Source organism: Rhineura floridana, chromosome 1 (genome assembly GCF_030035675.1).
Source record: "Rhineura floridana isolate rRhiFlo1 chromosome 1, rRhiFlo1.hap2, whole genome shotgun sequence".
Classification (NCBI taxonomy): Eukaryota; Metazoa; Chordata; class Lepidosauria; order Squamata; family Rhineuridae; genus Rhineura; species Rhineura floridana.
Window position 1 is genome coordinate 219824279 of NC_084480.1, and position 17761 is coordinate 219842039.

General features: G+C 43.1%; 1 protein-coding gene across 4 annotated transcripts in view; it reads right to left on the minus strand.

Annotated features, from left to right (window-relative positions):
• The window catches only part of DCDC2 (doublecortin domain containing 2), a 78675-nt gene that overhangs the window by 46448 nt on the left and 14466 nt on the right, over window positions 1-17761 (minus strand). The window lies entirely within an intron of this gene.

Here is a 17761-nt window from a genome sequence, read left to right on the forward strand (position 1 = left end):
CTGTTTCTCATAGTTCATACCTAGTGGCTTGGAAAGAAACCCATCTCTCATTTGATACTACAGCCAAGAACCAGTAGGCTATAAAGCTATATACATCTTAACAGCTCCTTACACCTAAATGAGGCAATGTTTTAGTTCAGCCATAATACTTTGCAAATACAGTTTAAGCCTGGTTCAGATGTAATGTATCTGAGCATATTAAGTCAATACATGCATAAAGCTTTGTGCCAACGCATTCCATCCTCATGCTGCTCCCTTCCCTCCTCCTTTCTATGCAATGACTCAAGACTTCCTGGGCTAATTAATCAGTTTCCTATTACATCCACAGTGGGACACTGCGGTTACCAGATTTGGAAAAAATTAGGATCTGAAACTAACTTCAAATTGTGATTTTGTATCCTGCCTTGACCCAAACATGGTAATTACAATTTCCCATTTTGTTTCATTTTGGTGAAACAGGAAAATATACTTAATTAACCCAGGAGGTCTTCAATCATTGCATGCAGAGGAGGAAAGGAGCAATGCAAGGACAGAGTATAATAATAATAATAATAAAATTTTATTTGTGAGTCGCCCATCTGGCCGACTCAACGGCCACTCTAGGCGACGTACACTCCCAATAAAATACAATATAAAACCAATTAAAAAATCAGCCATTAAAAAACACCACTCTTTCAGGTGGTCAACAACATTAAAACCTAACCCACCCCAGGAGTCCCAAAGGCCTGTCTGAACAGCCAGGTTTTTAAGGCACGGCGAAAGCCTATCAAGGAGGGGGCGGAGATCGAACGGAAGGGAGTTCCAGAGGGCGGGAGCCACAATTGAAAATGCCCTCTCTCTGGTTCGCACCAGCCTAGCTTTTTCAGCTGGCGGAATTGAAAGAAGTTCTTGTGTGGTTGATCTTGTTAGGCGGCTTAATTGGTGATGCTGGAGGCACTCCTTAAGATAAACTGGGCCGAAACCGTATAGGGCTTTAAAGGTCAGTACCAGCACCTTGAATTGGGCCTGGTAAACAACTGGTAACCAGTGTAGATCTACTAACACTGGCGTGATGTGATCACGGCGACGACAGTTCCTAATTAAACGTGCCGCCGCATTTTGTATCAGCTGTAATTTCCGGATCGTCTTCAAGGGCAGCCCTACGTAGAGCGCATTACAGTAGTCTAAGCGAGAGGAGACCAGGGCATGTACCACTCGTGGGAGCAGATGGACAGGAAGGCAGGGCCGCAGCTTCCGTATCAAATGAAGTTGATACCAAGCTGCCTGGCTCACTGCCGAAACCTGGGCCTCCATGGACAGTTGGGAGTCGAGAATGACCCTGAGGCTGCGGACCTGGTCTTTCAGGGGCAATTTTACTCCATTAAGTACCAGGTCTATATCTCCCAACTTATTCTTGTCTCCCACGAGCAATACCTCAGTCTTGTCAGGGTTTAGTTTCAGCCTATTCCTTCCCATCCATTCACTAACGGATTCCAGGCACTTGGACATGCTTGTGCATACTAAGCTTACTAAGCTGAGATATATTACACCCAAACTAGGTCTCAGAATCAGGAAAGGAAGGAGAGGAAATGAGTACTCACATGATATACTATATACACATTCACACACACACACACCCCAATGCCAACATATAGGTCCATTTTGAATGAAATGCTAAAACACTGGTCTGTTAAAACAAGCAAACATGTAGCAGTGAGCCTCAGGCTAACATGTTCCTTCTTGTCTTCTCCTCCTCCAGTGCAGCCACAAAGAGGAGACTGGAAGCATCCATGCCATGTTTTAAAATAGCCGGAGTTTCTTGCAGAGCTTGGAAAAGTTACTTTTTTAAACTACAACTCCCATCAGCCCAATCCAGTGGCCATGCTGGCTGGGGCTGATGGGAGTTGTAGTTCAAAAAAAGTAACTTTTCCAAGCTCTGGTTTTTTGTTATGTTCAAACTGGGAACTCTGGTTTGTTTAAACCATGGTTTGCTAAAACAAACCAAGATCATAAACCATGGTGTGATACTGGCTTCGTTTAGTAAATTATAGTTTAAACTAACAATCTTTTGTCCTTTTTAGATATAACAATAAATTGGTTCGTTAAAAACAGAATGTAGATATGTCTCCATTTCCTCCTTTTGGGTTCACCAGAGGAGGAGAGGGGAGGGAGAAATTAATGACCCTGAGCCTCATTCACTCCCCAACTTCTCTATTCATTGACCTTCTCTGTCTTCTGTGGCAAGGCCCAGAGAGAGAGATAGCGTGCACATGCACTTCATGTACCAGGGCTGTGGAGTCGGTATGCCAAACCTTCAACTCCGACTCCGATTCCTCTATTTTTCTACTGTCCGACTACGACTCCTTCATAAATGGCAAATGTATATTAACTAGTAATAACAAATTTACTGTAGTAAAATGGTAGCACAAGGCATTTCATCACCACCACGTGAATCATCAGGCTAGATTGATAGAACATAAAATATATTTATTTGATTAAAGTTTCTGAACAAGAAAACTTTCCTAAATTCCTATGAAAGTTTTTATTTTGAAGCCGGAGTCTGAATCGGTACATTTCTACCGACTCCGACTCCACCCAAAATTGCTTCTGACTCAGACTCTGACTCCACGACTCCGACTCCACAGCCCTGTCATGTACACCAACGGCAGAATAGGCCTGATCAGGTTATCTCCCATCTCCATAAACTGTTGTTAACATATTCATAAAATATAATTACAAGTTGTATAATTAGTATTCATGATGATACCTTTGACCTAGGTTTTTTTTAGGAATTGTTTTAAGAAAATTTTGAAAACTGATTTAAATAAAAAAATTGAATTCAATAACCAACACCTTCAGTTAAAATATACTCCGAATTACCTACTTACCCAAGTAAGTGTATCACTAGTCAAACTATTTTAGAATTTGGACCGTTAATGAGAGCCTGGTACATATAACTAGTCAGAAATCACAACTTTTTCTATATGCTGTTTTGTATGTGACTTCGGAGATTATTTCATTTTACATGGGAGAACTAAAGAAACACTTGCGAATCATAAAGAATAAGTTATTGAAAAGATTCCCACAAGTGTGCAATTAATTCGTTTCCTCAAGCTGATGAAATCTGCTGACGCTTCTCAAGAAGACACTATGTTGCGGAGCACAGATCATTCTTGAGTCCTTGTGGAAATAAACCATCCTGGCAATGTTGAGGGGAGGTCATATAGTATTTGAAGATGTGTGCATGTTCCAAATATAGATATTGCAGCAATCTGCCTTTTAAAGGGGTCTCTAATCAAAGAGCCATTAGTATTCACACTGCTTTGGTGCATCTGGAAAACAACACAGTTCCATTCTAAAATAAACCAAACATTTGGGACTGTGTGGTGTGACCAAGGTATGTTATTCTTCTTTTGAGAATAATTACAAAGCTAAGCTGATTTGTTGAGTGTGTTAAGATGGAATACACCTCATTATGCAGATTTTTAAAATTCCACATGCACAACCTTCAAGTAATGTTTAGATAGGAAAACTGAGCACAAACATATTGCTAAAACTCAAGACATATCACAGTAGTTAAAGTAATTCACTCAAAATGCTAAATGCCTCATAATCAAGACAGACAGACATCTCCAAGGCTATGGGTTGTATCCAATTAACTCCTACTTACAGCAGACCTATGGAAATCAATAGACATGACTAACTGAAGTTCATTGATTCCTGCTCTTATTTGATGCTTCTAGAGCAGTGCTATATGACCCTCCGTGGTGCAGAGTGGTAAGCAGCGGTAATGCAGCAAAAGCTCTGCTCACGGCCTGAGTTCAATTCCAACGGAAGGAGGAAGTCGAATCTCCAGTAAAAGGGGTCGAGGTCCACTCAGCCTTCCATCCATCCGTGGTCGGTAAAATGAGTACCCGGCATACGCTGGGGGGTAAAGAAAGGCCGGGGAAGGAACTGGCAATCCCACCCCTTATATACGGTCTGCCTAGTAAACGTCGCAAGACGTCACCCTAAGAGTCAGAAATGATTCACACTACAAGTGCGGGGACACCTTTACCTTTAGAGCAGTGGTTCCCAACCTGGGGGCAGTGACCCCCAGGGGGGCCGCAGAGTAATCCAGAGGGACCACAAACAGTAAAGAAATGAATTATTTATTAATTGTTTTTTTTTAAAGTCTTCATTCCCTGGACACTGTCTGCTCCCCACTGCCACTGCAGACAACACCTCCCCCTTGCTCCAAACAAGAGGAGAGGACTTTTGCTGAAGCGCTGGAGCATATTTCAGGCATGCCAAGGGCAGGCATCTGCCTATAAAACATGTGGCAGATGCCAAAGGAGGCTGAGAGTAGAGCTACCAGGAAGAAGAGGGGATTACTATTGCAGACTCCCATCTCCTTGCACTGTCACTGCTGATGACGCCCTTACTCAGAATGAGAGGAAAGGAAGCAAGGCTGCAAGAAAAGACTGCTTTCCCCCTTCCTTCCTGGCAGCCAGCCTACCTGCCTTTCTTGGCTGCTGATTCACTGCCAATGCCTTTTAAAAATTATTCTTATTTGTGAGGCTGCCCAGTTCAGCCCAAACAGAGCCAAGGAGCAAGGAAGAAGCTCGGGACTTGCTTGCCCCCCATCTCTGAGAATAGGTGTGTGTGCCAGCATCCCCCCTTTCTTCTACCTACACTCCCCCCCCAATCTCTCTGTCCAAGATGCTGTGGCAGTTGAGGGCTTCCCCCCTGCCACATGCCCAAATGCATGCAGGCCTGCAGATGCTTGCAGGAGGAGCAGGTGTGCTTGTGTGTGTGGATGCACTGATCTATCTGGATGCACTCTCATTCCCCAAGTGCACATTATCAGTTCTGATAGTCATCCCAAGGCCTAAAAGCACTATCCCTCCCACTCAATCAATCCATTCTTTTGTCTTCTCAATATAGCATCCCCCACCACTACCACATTGCTGCTTCTTTTATTTTTATTGTTGTTATGTGCCTTCAAGTGGATTATGACCTATGGCAACCTTTATGAATCAGCGACCTCCAATAGCACCTGTCGTGAACCACCCTGTTCAGATCTTGTAAGTTCAGGTCTGTGGCTTCCTTCATGAAATCAATCCATCTCCTGTTTGGTCTTCCTCTTTTTCTACTCCCTTCTGTTTTTCTCAGCATGATTGTCTTTTCTAGTGAATCATGTCTTCTCATGATGTGTCCAAAGTATGATAACCTCAGTTTCATCATTTTAGCTTCTAGTGATAGTTCTGCTTTAATTTGTTCTAACACCCAATTATTTGTCCTTTTCGTGGTCCATGGTATGCTCAAAGCTCTCCTCCAACACCACATTTCAAATGAGTTGATTTTTCTCTTATCCGCTTTTTTCACTGTCCAACTTTCACATCCATACATAGAGATCAGGAATACCATGGTCTGAATTATCCTGACTTTAGTGTTCAGTGATACATCTTTGCATTTGAGGATCTTTTCTACTTCTCATAGCTGCCGTCCTAGCCTTCTTTTGCTTAGATAAAAAAAAAATGATCTCATAAAAGCCCTCACAAGGAGGGAACTTCTACCTCTGTTTCTCCTAAATCAGGCTTACCTATACTTTTCTTAAGTGTATTTAATATTTCTTTATGAAAAGAAGACTGTGTTTGCCTGGAAGGTGAGGAATTAACTTCTATCAGATCTGGATCAATACACCAGTTAGCTGGACCTTCATTAAAATAATGCATATCTGAATTTCTTCCCTGAGCTATATTATCTCCTATCCCGGCTGTTACACAAGCATTGTTTGTTTGTTTATTTATTTATTATACTTGTATACCGCCCCATAGCCGAAGCTCTCTGGGAGGTTTACAGTAACTAAAAACAAATACAATTTAAAATACATCTTTTAAAAAACCATTTAAAACACAATTTTAAAAAATTAAAACAATATAAAACACATGCTAAAACGCCTGGGAGAAGAGGAAAGTCTTGACCTGGCGCCGAAAAGATAACAGTGTTGGCGCCAGGCGCACCTCGTCACATAAATCGTTCCATAGGTTGGGGACCACCACTGAGAAGGCCCTCTCCCTTGTTGCCATTCTCTGACCTTCCCTTGGAGTAGGCACCTGGAGGAGGGCCTTTGAACTTGAACGCAGTGTACGGGTGGGTTCCATCAGGTATTGTGGTCCCAAGTCGTGTAAGGCTTTATAGGTGAAAACCAGCACCTTGAATCGAGCTCGGAAACATAAAGGCAGCCAGTGCAAGCGGGCCAGAATCGGTTTTCTATGTTTGGACCGTCTGGTCCATGTTACCAATCTGGCCGCTGCATTTTGCACAAGCTGCAGTTTCCGAACCATCTTCAAAGGCAGCCCCACATAGAGTGCATTGCAGTAATCTAATTTAGAGGTTACCAGAACATGGACAACTGAAGCCAGGTTATCTCTGTCCAGACAGGGACGTAGTTGGGCCACCAACTGAAGTTGGTAGAATGCACTCCGTGCCACCGAGGCTACCTGAGCCTCAAGTGACAGAGATGATTCTAGGAGAACCCCCAAGAGTATCTGGAAGTGGCCCGCAACCACTCGTCCAAGGACCTTGCCCAGGAATGGAACATTTGCTACCAGCCTATAGTTATTAAGATTTTCTGGGTCCAGGGAGGGTTTCTTCAGGAGTGGTCTCACTACTGCCTTTTTCAGGCAGCCAGGGACCACCCCCTCTCGCAGAGAGGCATTAATCACCTCCCTGGCCCAGCCGGCTGTTCCATCCCTGCTAGCTTTTATTAGCCAAGAAGGGCAAGGATCCAGCACAGAAGTGGTTGCACGAACCTGTCCAAGCACCTTGTCAATGTTCTCAAGCTGCACCAACTGAGACTCATCCAAGAAATCGGGACAAGGCTGTGCTCTGGATACCTCGCTTGAGTCATCTGCTATAACACTGGAGTCTAAGTCCTGGTGGATACTAAAGATTTTATCCTGGAAGTGCCTAGCAAATTCATTACAGCGGGCCTCAGATGGTTCTACCATGTCCCTGGGGCCAGAGTGTAATAGCCCCCAGACAATTCTGAAGAGCTCCGCTGGGCGGCAGATTGATGATTTGATAGTGGCAGCAAAATATTGTTTTTTTGCTGCCCTCACTGCCCCTAAATACAGCTTACCATAGGCACTTACCAGTGTATAATTGCATCCACTAGGAATTCGTCTCCATCTGCACTCAAGCCGTCTCCGATACTGTTTCATCGCTCTCAACTCTGGGGTATACCATAGAGCCGTACGAGCTCTACACAGGAGAGGGTGCTCAGGAGCAATCATGTCAACCACCCGGGTCATTTCTGTATTCCACAGCTCGACCAGGGTTTCAACAGGAGCGCCAACCCTATCAGCTGAAAAACTCCCCAGAGCCCTTTGGAAACCATCCAGATCCATTAGTTTCTGGGGGCGGACTAACTTAATAGGTCCCCCACCCTTGCAGAGGGGAAAAGCCACTGTAAGTCTAAACTTCAGCAAGCAGTGATCTGTCCATGACAGAGGGACTGATGTAAGGCTCCCCACATTCAGATCACCAACTCCATGTCCAGTTGCAAAAATCAAATCTAGAGTATGCCCTGCTACATCTGTTGGGCCAATGGCATATTGGGACAGTCCCATGGTTGTCATGGAGACCATGAAATCCTGAGCCGCCCCGGATAAGGTGGCCTCGGCATGGATGTCGACATCCCCCAGAACCAACAGTCTAGCGGATCTCAACAGTACACCCGAGACCACCTCCATCAGCTCAGCTAGGGAGTCTGTTGAGCAGTGGGGTGGGCGGTACACCAACAGAATCCCCAGTCTGTCCCGCTGACCCAACATAAGGTGCAAACACTCCAGACCAGTAGTCACATGGACAGGGTGCTTGCAGAGGGAGATGGAACTCCTATAGACCACAGCAACCCCTCCTCCCCGACCCTCAGGTCTACCCTGATGCTGGACCAGGTACCCTGGCAGGTATAGCTGGGAGAAACTGACTCCTCCCTGCTCACCCTCCCAGGTCTCGGTTATACATACCAGATCGGCTGCCTCATCCACAATTAAATCATGAATGAGGGAGATCTTATTATGCACCGATCTGGCGTTTAGGAGCAGCATCCGGAGGCCTGAGAGCTGGCTGATAGGGCAACCAACAAACCTGCGGGTGTGGGGATGACCGGAACAAGGCACAGTCATTAACTGCCTGGGCTGCGTTCCCCTTACCTGGCAAGTCCTCCTCACAATGCCATATCTCCCTCTACCCGTCACTACGCTAATTGGGGGGCCCTCAAATCTCCCCACTTGGCTCTGAGTCCTCTCTTCCAGGCACATGACTCAAGACCCACAAAAAGGCAGACAAAGCAGGAGCCACCTCAGCCAGCCGGCCGGTTTAAAAAGCCCAAACTGTCTGTAGATGGCAATTCTGGAATCTCTTGATCCATCCACTGCTCATTTGCTTGTAACTCCCTTCTTTATCTGGCTCACAATAATCTAGTATAGATTTCTGGACTAAGTTAGGTGGTGAACTGTTGAATGTAGCGCTATGGTATTAAGCATGTGTAATAACCATATTAAAACTGAAAACCAATCTAATCTTCAACTAATGTAAGCTGTAGGCAATGTTTTCAATAGTAAATATTAATAAATTTCACAAATACATTAAAATTGGAGATCTTATAACCCTTTTCCAGCAAGCACATCCAAAGGAGAAAACAAAACAAAACAAAAAAATATTTAAACCAAGTCCAGCCTCTGTTAAAGATGGTATCTGTTCAGTTATTGTTCTAAACGGCAAGTCTTTAAGCAACCATATCCCTTTATATTGCATCAGTCAAAATGGTAGCCAGCAGTTAAACTAAACAGAGCCACACATTTTAACTATAAGCAGCTGTTCATATCCAAGCCTCCATCAGCATAGTCTCTTCAAATTACTTCTCCTCCTCCTTGTACACTGTTATTGTTGTTGCCCTTGAACACACTGCTTGTACTTTAAGTTCTTTTCACTGCCCTGAAGTGCTTCAAGTTCAAAGAAGAAGAAGAAATACAGCTGCCTTTGGGAGGGGAATAGACAATGAAGTACAGTAGGGCCCCACTCATACGGCAGGTTAGGGAACAGACCCCTGCCGAAAAACGAAAAGCACTGAAAAGTGGGACATAGCATCGCCCTCTCCCACCGCTCCCCCCACTCGCTTGCTCACTGGCCCTGGCTCCCTGCCATGGATCGCAGGCAGGGAGCTGCCCTCCCGCTTGCCAGCCCGCCTGCAGCCACTCACTCACCCTCCACCATCTTCCTCACTCGCCCTCCCCCCACCTGCTCGCTCGCTCGCCCTCCTTATGGTGGCAGGCTTCCTGCTGCAGATCACAGGAAGGGAACTGCCCACCCGCTCGCCGGCAAGCCCGTGCCCGCTCACTCTCCCTCCGCCGGCTCTCTCGCTCTCCCTCACCCCTGCATCTTCACCCGCTCGCCCTCCTTAAGGTGGCAGTAAATTATATAAATTATTTATATATTATAAATTATTATATATTTTATATATATTAATACAGTATACAGTATATATAAACATTGTATTGTATAATATAATAACCTTAACTTTTGAAAGTTGGGAAAATTGCCAGAATACAGTACAGAGAGACACAGAGCGCACAAATGCTGAATCAGAATGAATCACCAACAATAAAATGGCACCTAACACCCTTCTCTGACTCAGCTGCTGAGCGCGTTGTCAGAGCTTGGAAATGTTCCTTTTTTAAACTACAACTCCCATCAGCCCAACTGTAGTTTAAAAAAGGAATGTTTCCAAGGTGTGACGACACGCTCAGCAGCTGAGTCCGAGGAGGGCGTCGGGAGCCATCAATTTGTGCACTCAGTGTCTCTCTGTATTCTGGCAATTTTCCACCACAAAAACGGAACAAGCGCTGAACATATGGAACATGGATTCAATTCAAAACTGCCGCATTAGCATTAGAGAAGAGAAGCACCAGAAAGCGGGGCCCTACTGTACGTGAAAGTACAGGAAAGTACAACTATGCCAAACATGCTGATATAACAGTTTCGCAGTCAGGATGGATTGTTCCCCCCTCCTTATCCTCTTTCACTTTTCAACACCACCATTAAATGGCGGGGAGGAGAGTTCAGGTTTATGTCAACTTTATTGCTCTTCCTCCTATGTAACTTCAATACTTCAGGGCTTCTCTGAGTTTACCGCTGTTGGATAATTATTTGGGCTTATTAAACGAAATAGGCAGGCAAAATGGTGGTAAATGGTGTTAAAATACCTGTCCATGAAAAGCTGGCTTTTAGTCAATTCAGCAGTGTACAGATCTTTTAGATAAACAAGAGTTTTTTCGGCTTCCAACTCCAGAGGTTTTAAATAAATGTCGGTATTTTCAGCTTTCAGCTCCAAGGATTTGGCTCCTCCAAACACCAGCACAGACCAATTCACAGTTTATCTCTCGCCTTCCTTTCCACTTCTTTTTGAGATTAATCCCACAGAATGCAGCACCGAAATTCGAAATTCAGGAGTTCAGCAAAGATAAAGGAGTTATCCAGCACTTGTCATAACTCTTCTCCTATTACACAACTCACAACAGGAGGAATGTAAGCATGATAGGGGAGTGAAGCAAACACTCGACCAACTTCGCTGCCATCTTCCTCCCGTCCCTAGACTTCTTCTGATTTCTTGACTCTTGTCTCCATTTTGGTTAATGACTGTGCCAAGGTATGGATAATCCTTGACAAGTTCAATGTTCTCGTTGTCAACTTTAAAATTACATAAATCTTCTGTTGTCATTACTTTAGTCTTCTTGATGTTCAGCTACAGTCCTGCTTTTGCACTTTCCTCTTTAACTTTCAACAGCATTCATTTCAAATCATTACTGGTTTCTGCTAGTAGTATGGTATCGTCTGCATATCTTAAATTATTGATATTTCTCCCTCCAACTTTCACACCTCCTTCATGTTGGTCCAATCCTGCTTTCCATACGATATGTTCTGCGTATAGATTAAACAAATAGGGTGATAAAATACACCCGTCTCACACCCTTTCCGATGGGGAACTAGTCAGTTTCTCCATATTCTGTCCTTACAGTAGCCTCTTGTCCAGAGTACAGGTTGTGCATCAGGACAATCAATCTTTTAAAGCATTCCATAGTTTTTCATCATCTACACAAGCAAATGCTTTGCTGTAATCTATAAAGCACAGGGTGATTTTCTTCTGAAATTCCTTGGTCCATTCCATTATCCAACGTATGTTTGTGATATGATCTCTGGTGCCTCTTCCCTTTCTAAATCCAGCTTGGACATCTGGCATTTCTTGCTCCGTATATGGTAAGAGCCTTTGTTGTAGAATCTTGAGCATTACTTTACTTGCAGGGGATATTAAGGCAATAGTTTGATAATTACTGCATTCCCTGGGACCCCATTTCTTTGGAATTGGGATGTATATTGAACGCTTCCAATCTGTTGGGCCGTTGTTTAGTTTTCCATATTTCTTGACAAATTTTTGTCAAATTTGGACAGATTCAGTCTCAGTAGCTTGTAGCAACTCTACTGGCTTGCCATCTGTTCCTGGTGATTTGTATCTTCCAAGTATTTTAAGAGCAGCTTTCACCTCACATTCTAAAATTTCTGGTTCTTCATCATACGGTTCCTCCATGAATGAATCTGTCATCCTGTCATCTCTTTTACAGAGTTGTTCAGTGTATTGCTTTCATCTTCCTTTTATTTCATCTCGGTCAGTCAGTGTGTTCCCCTGTTGATTATTCAACATCCGTACTCTTGGTTTAAATTTCCCTTTCATTTCTCTAATCTTTTGGAACAGGGCTTTTGTTCTTCCCTTTTTGTTGTCCTCTTCTATTTCTATACAATAACTATTATAATAGTTCTTTGTCCCTACCTACTAGTCACTGTATTGTTGCATTTAGGGTTCTGACCGTGTTTCTGTCTCCTGTTGCTTTTGCTTTCCTTCTCTCTTTAACCATTTTAAGAGTTTCTTCAGTCATCCATTGAGGTCCTTCTCTCTTTTTAACTAGAGGTATTGTCTTCTTGCATTCTTCCCTGATAATGTCTCTGACTTCAATCCATAGTTCTTCTGGTTCTCTGTCAACTACATTTAAAGCCTCAAATCTGTTCCTTATTTGATCTTTACATTCTGCTGGGATGTTATTTAAATTGAATTTTGCCATTATGATTGCTTTGTTCTTCTTTAGCTTTACTCTGATTTTCGATATTACCAGTTCATGATCTGTACCGCAGTCTGCTCCTGGTCTTGTTTCGCAGAAAGTATGGAACTTCTCCATCTTCTGCTACCAATTATATAATCAATTTGATTCCTATATTGACCATTGGGTGATGTCCACGTGTACAGCTGTCTTTTCGTTTGCTCAAAAAAATGTGTTTGCAAGAAACAAATAATTGGCTTCACAGAATTCAATAAGTCTTTCTCTTGCTTCATTTCTATCTCCTAAGCCCCATTTTCCCACAACACCTAGTTCTTCTCTGTTCCCTACTTTTGCATTCCAGTCCCCCATGATTAACAGCACATCTTGTTTTGGTGTGTGATCAATTTCTTTCTGTACTTCTGTGTAAAATCTCTCCAATTCCTCTTCTTCTGCGTTTGCCATTGGAGTGCAGACTTGGCTTATGGTTATTTTAATAGGTTTCCTGTTAAATCTCATTGATATCACTCACTCAAACCTTGTGTTATAGCTCCTAATTGCTTTTGCTACATCCCTTCTCACTATTAAAGCAACCCTGTTTCTTCTTAATTTCCCATTTCCTGCATAAAATATTTTGTAGTTGCCTAATTGAAAATGTCCCAGTCCCATCCATTTTAATTCACTCACACCAAGTATTGTAATGTTGATATGTTCCATTTCTTGCTTGACAATTTCTAACTTTCCCTGGTTCATGCTTCTCACATTCCATGTTCCTATTGTGTGCATTGTGCAACTCCGGACTCTCCTTTCGCATCTGTGCGCATCAGCCTCTGGGCTTCCTTTCGGCTTTGACCTAGCTGCGTCATTAGTCACAGCGCTACTTGTACTTGTCTGTTGTTCTGCTCCAGTAGTTCAGTGAGTGCCTTCTGACCTGGGGGGGGTCTCATCTTCCAGCACTATCTCTTGTTGCATTTTGGATACTCTATTCATAAGGTTTTCGTGGTAAGAGGTATTCAGAGGTAGTTTACCATTGCCTTCCTCTGAGTTTGGATGCATCTTAGTCTGGTGTCTCAGCTTTGACCATTAAGCCTTGGGTGCCCCTGCTAGGAGTCTAGTCTCTTGGTCTAGACACCTGACAGCATTGCTCTCAGCTTCGACACTCTCAACCCCCCTCACCACGTTAAGGTGTGCATCCTAGAGGGGAGGTGTCAGGACCCTTCCTGTCAGGATGCCACCTCAAGCGCCACCTGCTAGGATCCTGCCTGTGGCCACCGGCTTGTCATGGTCCCACCTCAGGGTCCTGGTCTTTAAATGGTTCTCACCGGCTCTAGCAAAGATCTCTCAAGATCCCACTGCTAGACAGCACCACCAGACACTCCCTGTAAAACAATATTGCCTTGAGACTGTGCCTTAGTCTCCTCCTGGCTTATTGTTACTTTGTGTCTGGGTGCACTTGCAGGTCACAACCCCCCTGTATCTTTGTGCCTATAAAGAATACAGCCCTGGGTTGCTCTGGATACCTGATGATGTTACACTATCTCTTCACCGCTGCCACCATTGATACTGTTTCCCAACCTTGGTATATGCCCTGCCCACCCTTCTGGTCTGTGTAACCCAGCCAAGGATCAGGCGTTCTGGTAAACCAAGAAATATGGGAGTATGAGTGATGTAAGACTGCAAGGTGGGAGGGGGTGTGTGAGTGAGAGTTCTAAGGGAGGTTTGAATAAAAGACAATTGGTTTTGACAGGAGTTTTTTGTTGTTAGGATTTAGAGTGGAAGGAGGGAGGTGGAGTTGTGGGAGTGACTTGGGTGGAAAAGGGTGGGTTATATATTAGTTAGAGGGTGGGTAGGACAGGCAGGGAAGATAGGGACTATACATCAGTATACTATTTAACATCTGTAGTTTAATTCACTAATCGGCAAAAAACCTTGCAGTTTAATAACATACCTATGGAAAAATAGCCCACAGATATTTCTATCAAACTATTAAAAGCAGGGAAATTGGGCAGCTATAGTGAATGCACCAGGGGAACATGTTACCAAATTCTTCTAAGCTACACAGGAAGCTGATTGGACGGTGAAAGACCAACCCAAATTTGTAGGGCAGTCCAATATCTCAGAGAGGAGGTCAGATCTCCTGCTCCCCTGGTGCATTCACTATAGCTGCAGTGGGATTTACTCCCATGCAATCATGCTTAGGATAGATAAAACTGACTGGGGGGGGGAGTGGCAGCTGGAGTGGGCAGGGGAGGAGGAAGAAGGAAGAGGGGAGGGGAGGAGGAAGGGAGAGGAGAAAGGAAGGAGAAAGACAGGTCTGATCATTTGCATGCTTATTGGGGGTCCTTTCTGGGTCCCTGGGTGAGTCACCTTAATCTCCAGACTCAGCTTTCATTTAAAAACAAAATTAAGGTTCTAGGTGGTCTGGTTCAAAAGATATAAACCAAAATGTCAGCCTCCCCCCTACCGCAACTTCTGTTGGCACTGGCTGCTCTAATCCCTGCCCTTTCAGGTTTTTAGCCAATAAGTGAAGTCAGGGTTGCGACTGACAACATTAGTTGGCCCCTAGCAATACCTAAACCCCATTTCAAGTTCTGAGAAGAGTTTCCTTTTCCTGTCTGTCTCACATCAGGAATTCAGTAAATATATAGCTTTCAGCAGCATAAAGAGTACTTTCTCTGTACAGGATGGGGACTTGCTTCTGGATAAACATGCATAGGATTGCACTACAACAGAAGATCACAGTAGGATCCTGGTGGACTACAGAGTAAACTATTTTAGTTATAATAAAAGTGTGCATGCAGGTTTTTTAATTACTTGCAAAAATGGCATATTATACATTTTATCTTTCAAATAATTTTTGAACAGAAGTTTTAAAAAGTACATGCTACAGTGTTACACTTTTCTACTTAAGGAGTCAAAAAGTTTAAATTTTACTGGACTGTTGAAGAGGGCAGTTTATTTGTCTTATTCGTAACTTGTTTTGAAAACCTTCCCAATATGAAGCTTTTCTGGGAGTAAAGCTGTAGTGCTAATCCTACATACCTGAGAGTTAACCCCATTGAATTCAGTAGGACTTACTTCTGAGTAGACATGGTTAGGATTGTGCTGAAAATCAGTGGGACTTTTGAGTGAACATAGAAAAGGATTATGTTGTAAATCTTTGTATCCCCCTCCAATCCTTTTTTTTAAGCAGTTAGGCAGGGCTTACCTAGGTGTCACTGCTTTTATTTGGCAGGAAACTAATACTTAAAAAAAATGTTCTGCAATGACCAACTGGTTTTGTGGGGTGTATGTATTTTTACATCTCCAGTGTGTGTGCATATGGAATACTTCCAACAACCCTGTGAGGTAGGGTGGGAAACCAAGGCAGCTCATAACAAGAAAGAAAGCCATTTAAAATCCAATAACCAAAAACAAGTATAAAACAGTTGCAAAACAGCTTAATGTGGCATGATTCTGAATTTTGGATTGGGTGAGTGAGGTTCATTATCACTGAATTGCAATCCTGTGCATGCTTCCCTCTCTGAGTGGGCCCCATTGAATGCATTGGGACTTGCTTCTGAGTAAACATGCTTAGGATTGCACTATAAATATCTTTACAGGTTGTGTAAATAATAAACATCTTTGACATTCATGCTTATATAAATATTTCTTCATACTATGTCTTGATATCTGATTTCACGCTATGGTTGTAAATTATTATTCACAAATTATTTTTTCCTCTAAATTTTAAGTGTGCCCTTAGGGTGGTCATGGTCCCCCTCTGTTGTTTTCACCCTGAGGGGCAGATTAGGCTGAGAGATGGTGCATAGCCCATGGTCACCCAGTACACTTTGTAGCTTATTTCCATATTAAAATTTAATTAAAATGGTTTCTATGCAGGCAATGTTTATGAAGTAATGCAGATCCACATAATACATTTAAAGCACATCCAACTTGCATTTAAAGTGCATAACTTCCCCCAAAGTATCCTGGGATGTGTAGTTTCTCCCTCACAGTTACAGTTCCCATCACCGTTAACAAACTACACTTCCCATGATTCTGTGATGTGATTCATGCGCTTCAAATGTATGTTGAATGTGCTTTAAATGCATGGTATGGATCTGCCCTAGCGTGTTTTTAGTGAACTGAAAAGAACCATTTTAGAAGATACGTTTTTAAACAGGGCTGTACCTCAGTGCAAAGGCCCAAAATTCGATATTTGGAAGGGACTACTGCCTGGAATCCTGGAGTACCAATGCTAGTCCATGTCATCAGTACTGAGCTAGATGATATCAAATGGCCTGACTTGGTATAAGGCAGATTCCTTTGTGGTTAAAAGAGGTAAGAGACCCATGGGCCACAGTGACTCCAACATTTATTTATGTATTTTATTTACAACATTTATATACCCTTTATTTTTTTTAAAAAACCTCAAAGCCGTTTATAGAAGGAATTAGGACAAGAATAGTACTGGCAAAACAGTTAAAGACAGGTATTCAAAAACATTCAAAGTAATAAAACTAAGAATGAATTAAAAACAGATATAAAACGCAATAGATTCTGCATGCCTGGGTAGACTTGCCTAACAAAAATGTTTTTAGCAGGTGATAAAATGAGTACAATGAAGCGCCTGCCTAATGTAAATAGGCAGGGAGTTCCAAAGCGTACGTACTGCCACACTAAAGATCTATTTCTTATGTGCAGAACAAATACTATGTGGCATCCGTAACATGGAAAGCACACCTTGAATTTAGCCTAGTAGCAAATCAGCAACCAGTGCAGATTTCAGAGCGAAGGTATTATGTGCTGATATAGTCTCGCTCATGTCAGCAATCGTGCCACAGCATTCTGCGCTAACTGCAGCCCCCAGATCAGTTTGTTCTGCTTGGGGATTTCTGTGACCTTCACTGACTGGCTGCCAGGATTGTTTTAGTTTTGGTTAGGAGCCCTGACTGGTTGTGGGATGCTCTGAGTTTTCTGTCCTACTTGTAGGTATCTTGTTCTGGTTGATATGATATTACATTTAGAAAATCATCACTGTTTTTTCTTCTTTTTCTCTTTGCATTTCATTTACCTCTGACCATACTACCTTACATCCATAGAAGCAACAACAGTGGTTCCATGTGGTCATTTCAACCCCCTTAAGCCCACTGATGATGCACCTTGTTATTTGCATGATGGTTTGTTTCTTGTCCAATGTAAAAGAGAATTCACATACTGGGAAGTGTGGCTTCAATTGCTGTTGTTCCCAATCTACTGCCTGTGAAGGTAGACCAAACCATGAGTGTTTTCTGTCAATTATTACTCACTGGAATTGGGTTGGCTGTCAAAGTTAGTTGATAGCAGCCCACAGGGTAGGCAGGAAAGAGTAGAGAATCTTCTTACTCTTACTCATTTCTCAAACCTCTCTCTGTAGTGAAGGGTCAAGTCTGCAAAGAAGTTTGGAGCAGCCACATTAAAAGGCAGGCAGGGCATTCCACACAGGGGATTGCCAACCCTGCTTTGATAGGGATCCCTTTGCAGATGATCCCAACAGCACAATCTTAACAATATCTACTCAGAAGTAAGTCCTGTTGAGTTCTATGGGACGTAGTCCCTTAGTAGTCCCTGTGTTTAGAATTGCAGCCTTCAGGTCATCCATCTTTTCTCCTGAGTGATCCCATCTA